This window comes from Pleurodeles waltl, chromosome 1_2 (assembly GCF_031143425.1).
Source record: "Pleurodeles waltl isolate 20211129_DDA chromosome 1_2, aPleWal1.hap1.20221129, whole genome shotgun sequence".
Classification (NCBI taxonomy): domain Eukaryota; kingdom Metazoa; phylum Chordata; class Amphibia; order Caudata; family Salamandridae; genus Pleurodeles; species Pleurodeles waltl.
Genome location: NC_090437.1, coordinates 1024547113 through 1024554154, shown reverse-complemented (window position 1 = coordinate 1024554154; position 7042 = coordinate 1024547113).

The window sequence follows — 7042 nt, the reverse complement described above, 5'->3', positions numbered from 1 at the left end:
GGCTGCGATGTGAGGTCTTGCGTCTGAAATGCATTGTGCTGCAACAGTTCCAAAGGAGCTGCAAGGAGACACATCATGCTGCATCTGTTCTGCTTCAAATGACCACAGTTAAGGTTGCAGAGCACCTTCAGGCCCACTTCCAAGGGTCCAGGGCTGGGGTGGCACCACCTGTGGGGGCAACACTCAAAGCAGTCTGAGTCCAGGTGCTGAGTTCATGATGGAGTCTTTTCTGTCCCGGAGGCTCTGATCAACAGACCAGCCATTTAGTCCTTGAAGTCACTCTGGTGGTCCTTGTTTCAAGTTGAGAGTCTAGTCTGCTCACTTAGGTAGCAGGGCAGCAGTAGGGCAACAGAGTAGCAGTGCTCCTTGTAGAGAAGCAAAGCAGTCCTGAGTTTTCCACAGGTCCAGAGGTGTCCCGAAGAGTTGGGTCTGAGGGTCCAATATTAATAGCTGGTGCTCACTTTGAAGTAGGAGAAGGTTCTGGAGGTTTCCACCCCTACAGGTATTTGGAATTTTCTGCCTCCCTGCCCTGACTCTAGCTTCTCTCAGGTCACAAAAAAACAAGTGTCAAACCTTTTGTGAGTGTGCCCAGGAAGAGCCTTTGTGATGTGCAAGTGTGGTATATGACAGTTCCTCCCCCTCATCAAGTCAGAGATGGTCCATCTTGCCAATACCTATCTTCTCGGTGTCTCACTGTCTGGGAGCAATACACAAAGACCAACTGCCAGCTACACCTAGTCATATGACCCAGGATACTGGCAGCAGACCCCAAATGCTTGGGACAAGAAGATGCCAACTTTCTAAAAGTGTAATTTTCAGAAGTGTGACTTACAATCTGACTTTACCAATAATAAGGACTTTAAATTATAGATCTTTAGACACCATACTCGATATTCACATGTGCTCCTAATTGAAAGTTATCACTTATTAAATGTAATGAGTTAACCCGCTATTATCTTATGGGAGAGGCAGGCCTTGCAGTAGTGAAAAACTAGTTTAAGAGTTTCTCACTACCAGAGTATGTAAAACTTCAAAGTAGATGTCTGCCTTTTTAAATACACTGCACCATGCCCTCTGGGCTGCTTATGGCCTAACCTAGGGATGACTCATATGTATTAACAAAGGAGGTTTAGGTCTGGAAAAAGATTTATTTTGCCAGCTCGAAATGGCACTTTAAACTGCACACACAGGCTGCAATGACAGGCCTTAGACATGTTTAAAAGGCTACTTAAGTGGGTGGCACAATTGGTGCTGCAGGCCAACTACTAGCATCTAATTTACAGGCCCTGGGTACCTGTAGTACCATTTTGCTAGGGACTTACAAGAGAAATAAATATGCCAATCGGGTATAAGCCAATGTTATCATGTTGAAAGGAGAGAGCACACACACATTAGCACTGGTTAGCAGTAAAGTGCACAGAGTCCTAAGGCCAACAAAAAAAGGTTAGCAAAAATGGAGGACTAAGGTAAAACATTAGGGGGGAAGACCACCTTACGACTGACAGGTCTAACACAGGGGTACAAAAGGATAATTTCTGTCTCAAATAACCAGGTCCTTAGGGGCAGGACCTTGTGCTTATGGAATAGAAATTGGAAATAAAGTGTACACACACAGCAGGCCAGTGTTAGGAGGCGAGAAATTGTCTGTTAGATAACTCCTTTGTATTATATTTTCCCTCCCACTTTCTGTGGGTGATGACCTTAACCACCTTTCTTGTGCTCAACCCTGCTCACCACCCAAATACCTTTTGGACACTCCGGTGATGAGCCAGAGATCTGCTTCCTTCCCAAGCTCCCTAAGAAGAGTGAGCGTGGAATCAATCAGATGCCGACGTAACTCTGTAAAGCAATTTCTCAAGATGTCATCCTGCATAATCAAATTTTGCAGTCCATAATAATAATTTATCTTGTTGCTCTTCACCCAACCATCCATTGTCTTATCTGACAAGTCTACAAAAATTGTTAGGTCTTGAGAATGTCCTGAATGAGTCTGGCAGCTGCATTCTGGACTATTTGTAAATGTTTCAAAATGTAAAGAGGGGTACCCATATATACGGAGTTTGCATAATCTAATCTTGATGCGATAAGGGCCTGTAAAAAGTTTTATGCACACAAAAATGCCGACGCATGGGGCAAAACTGTTCTTGGGTTCCTTGTATTCTGGTTCAGGGAGGGCCTGGCCTGGCAATTTGGGCTGGACTGTTCCTACTGGAGCAGGGTTAAAACTGATTTGCATATGACTGGGCCCAAACTGCTACTGACAGTGGTTAGACAAATTGCAAGCATTGCTCCCATCACTATTTATGTGTTCGATATACACCCAAAGTGGCAATGGTATGCCCAGATGTGGATCTCATGTGCCACTGGAGCCATCCTATACCCGACTGATGAGCCCTAATCAGGGCGAAACCAGTCTTAGGTTGCTTGTGTTTCAGTTCAGGGAGTACCTAGCTTAGACGTTTGGCCTGGACTGTGCCTATTAGAGCAGGGTAAAAACGGATTTGCATACAGCTGGGTCTAATCTGAGGTGGCATGGTGAGCAAAAGAACAATGGCTTGGGATGGTAAGCAAGCGATTGTCAGTGGTTAGACACATTCCTCCATCATCTTGTATGTGTATGAAGAGAGGGCATGGCCTTATGCGCAGTACTACCTTTTGTCTGAGTTCGAGGGTGGATTTGTTTTATTAGTTTCACAGGGCCACTATTCAGGCGATCAGGTCCAGGACAGATATCCAAAAAACAAAATACCTCAGTTTTATGTCCATTCAGCTTGTGGTCATCCATCGTGTCACAGTTGCCATGCAGTTTTGAAAACTCATGTGTGTTGTTGGATATGGACACTGCGATCTGGGTATCTTCTGCACACGAAATGATGTTAAAATTAACAGATCTAACCCTAGCTGCCAAAGGAGACATATAGATGATACTAAAAATCGTGTTCAAAGAAGAGCCTTGAAATACTTAACAAAATGCTTTGAAGTATGCCACATAGTAAGGAGAACTTGTTACTACTGTCAGGCACGCATGTGCCCGCTCTTCAGAAATGTTACTATTTTTAGGTCAAGCGTAAGCGTACGACCTCTTGTATACTTTTAAGTACACTTCTGTGGGCTTCCAGCAATTTCATTTGTTTGTTTCAGTGTAATTTAAAACTCCTTGCTTGCTAAGTCATTGCTCTTTGTCCCTCCTTCTTCTGTATGGGAGCAGGGACCAACTACTGTATAATTACGCTTTGTCCTGTTTATCTGGTTTGTAAGGGACATTTTTTACTTTGTTTCCTGCTCCTGTCCAGGGAAGCTTCCCCTTTCATTTGCTAAGCATTCTTCCTCTGAGCAAAGCTGTAAACAGGGCTATAAATCAGGCTGTTATTTTGGTCACATTTGGTCTTTGTAGGCTATCTGCACCCTCTCTCGGCTGCCACGTACCTGCCCTTCCTTGGCTTGGATTTTCTTTACCAAGTGTGCCTGTCTGTGTGCTGAGAGAAAGGGCAGAGGATCACTTGTAATTGCTTATAGCCTAGGCACCCAGCTCTACCAGGGATCTGCAATCCTTAGAGACAGTACCCACTTCTGCTCCATACTGGGATCCCACTAACAGCTCCATCAGTGTACCTCAGTTCACACACTCCAAGCCCTCAGCTGTGCCAGTACCAAGAACCCCACACATGCTGTCTTGCACTCAGTACACTCTGCTGCTCCAGTACTGGGACCTCTGGCTCAGCTCCATCAGTGCACTGCAGTTCACACACTCCAAGTCCTCAGTCAGTACACTCTGCTGCTGCAGAACTGGGACCTCGGGCACAGCTCCATCAGTGCACCTCAGCTCACACACTTCAGACCCTCAGCCATGCCAGTGCCAGGAACCCCACTCACGCTGTCTGCCAGAGCACCTCAGTTCTTGCAGTCAGTACACTCTGCTGCTCCAGTACTGGGACCTCGGGCGCAGCACCATCAGTGTACCTCAGCTCACACACTCTAGGCCCTCAGCGGTGCCAGTGCCAGGAACCCCACACATGCTGTCTGCCAGAGAACCTCAGTTCTTGTAGTCAGTACACTCTGCCGCTTCAGTACTGGGACCTCGGGTGCAGCTCCATCTGTGCACGACAGTTCACACACTCCAGGCCCTCACCCATGCCAGGAACCCCACACACGCTCTCTGCCAAAGCACCTCAGTTCTTGCAGTCAGTACACTCTGCTGCTCCAGTACTGGTTCCTCGGGTGCAGCTCCATCCGTGCTCGGCCGTTCACACACTCCAGGCCCTGTGCTGCTCCAGTGCCAGGAACCCCACTCACGCTGTCTGCCAGAGCACCTCAGTTCTTGCAGTCAGTACACTCTGATGCTCCAGTACTGGGACCTCGAGCGCAGCTCCACCAGTGCATGACAGTTCACAGACTCCGGGCCCTCAGCCGTACCAGTGCCAGGATCCCCATAAATGCTGTCTGCCAGAGCACCTCTGTTCTTGCACTCAGTACACCCTGCTGCTCCAATACTAGGACCTCAGGCGCAGCTCCATGAGTGCACAGCAGTGCACTCTCCAAGCCTCAGCTGTGCCAGTGCCAGGAACCCCACTGTGAGAAAGTAGCCTCTTTCTAGCCTTGTTACCCCCACTTTTGGCCTGTTTGTGAGTGTATGTCAGGGTGTTTTCACTGTCTCACTGGGATCCTGCTAGCCAGGGCCCAGTGCTCATAGTGAAAACCCTATGTTTTCAGTATGTTTGTTATGTGTCACTGGGACCCTGCTAGTCAGGACCCCAGTGCTCATAAGTTTGTGACCTATAGGTATGTGTTCCCTGTGTGATGCCTAACTGTCTCACTGAAGCTCTGCTTATCAGAACCTCAGTGGTTATGCTCTCTCATTTCTTTCAAATTGTCACTAACAGGCTAGTGACCAATTTTACCAATTTACATTGGCTTACTGGAACACCCTTATAATTCCCTAGTATATGGTACTGAGGTACCCAGGGTATTGGGGTTCCAGGAGATCCCTATGGGCTGCAGCATTTCTTTTGCCACCCATAGGGAGCTCTGACAATTCTTACACAGGCCTGCCACTGCAGCCTGAGTGAAATAACGTCCACGTTATTTCACAGCCATTTTACACTGCACTTAAGTAACTTATAAGTCACCTATATGTCTAACCTTTACCTGGTAAAGGTTGGGTGCTAAGTTACTTAGTGTGAGGGCACCCTGGCACTAGCCAAGGTGCCCCCACATTGTTCAGGGCCAATTCCCCGGACTTTGTGAGTGCGGGGACACCATTACACGCGTGCACTACATATAGGTCACTACCTATATGTAGCTTCACAATGGTAACTCCGAATATGGCCATGTAATATGTCTATGATCATGGAATTGCCCCCTCTATACCATCCTGGCATAGTTGGCACAATCCCATTATCCCAGTGGTCTGTAGCACAGACCCTGGTGCTGCCAAACTGCCTTTCCCGGGGTTTCACTGCAGCTGCTGCCAACCCCTCAGACAGGCATCTGCCCTCCTGGGGTCCAGTCAGGCCTGGCCCAGGATGGCAGAACAAAGGACTTCCTCTGAGAGAGGGTGTTACACCCTCTCCCTTTGGAAAATGGTGTGAAGGCAGGGGAGGAGTAGCCTCCCCCAGCCTCTGGAAATGCTTTCATGGGCACATTTGGTGCCCATTTCTGCATAAGCCAGTCTACACCAGTTCAGGGACCCCTTAGCCCTGCTCTGGCGCGAAACTGGACAAAGGAAAGGGGAGTGACCCCTCCCCTGACCTGTACCTCCCCTGGGAGGTGCCCAGAGCTCCTCCAGTGTGCTCCAGACCTCTGCCCTCTTGGAAACAGAGGTGCTGCTGGCACACTGGACTGCTCTGAGTGGCCAGTGCCATCAGGTGACGCCAGAGACTCCTCCTGATAGGCTCCTTCAGGTGTTGCTAGCCTATCCTCTCTCCTAGGTAGCCAAACCCTCTTTTCTGGCTATTTAGGGTCTCTGTCTCTTGGGATTCCTTAGATAACGAATGCAAGAGCTCATCCGAGTTCCTCTGCATCTCTCTCTTCACCTTCTGCCAAGGAATCGACTGCTGACCGCGCTGGAAGCATGCAAAACTGCAACATAGTAGCAAAGACGACTACTGCAACTCTGTAACGCTGATCCTGCTGCCTTCTCGACTGTTTTCCTGGTGGTGCATGCTGTGGGGGTAGTCTGCCTCCTCTCTGCACTAGAAGCTCCGAAGAAATCTCCTGTGGGTCGACGGAATCGTCCCCCTGCAACCGCAGGCACCAAAGAACTGCATCACCGGTACCTTGGGTCTCCTCTCAGCACGACGAGCGAGGTCCCTTGATTCCAGCAACTCTGTCCAAGTGACTCCCACAGTCCAGTGACTCTTCAGTCCAAGTTTGGTGGAGGTAAGTCCTTGCCTCCCCACGCCAGACTGCATTGTTGGAAACCGCGACTTTTGCAGCTACTCCGGCCTCCGTGCACTTCCGGTGGAAATCCTTTGTGCACAGACCAGCCTGGGTCCACGGCACTCTAACCTGCATTGCACGACCTCCTAAGTTGTTCTCCGGCGACGTGGGACTCCTTTGTGCAACTTCGGGTGAGCACTGTTTCACGCATCCTCGTAGTGCCTGTTTCTGGCACTTCTCTGGGTGCTACCTGCTGCTGAGAGGGCTCTTTGTCTTGCTCGACATCCCCTCTGTCTCCTGACGCACTTTGCGATATCCTGGTCCTTCCTGGGCCACAGCAGCGTCCAAAAACCCTTACTGCACGATTTGCAGCTAGCAAGGCTTGTTGGCGGTCTTTCGGCGGAAAAACACTTCTGCAAAACTCTCCACGGCGTGAGGGGTCCGTCCTCCAAAGGGGAAGTCTCTAGCCCTTGTCGTTCTTGCAGAAACCTACGCTTCTACTGTCCAGTAGCAGCATCTTTGCACCCACAGCTGGCATTTCCTGGGCATTTGCCCATCTCCGACTTGCTTGTGACTTTTGGACTTGGTCCCCTTGTTCCACAGGTACCCTCGACTGGAAATCCATCGTTGTTGCATTGTTGGTTTGTGTCTTTCCTGCAGAATT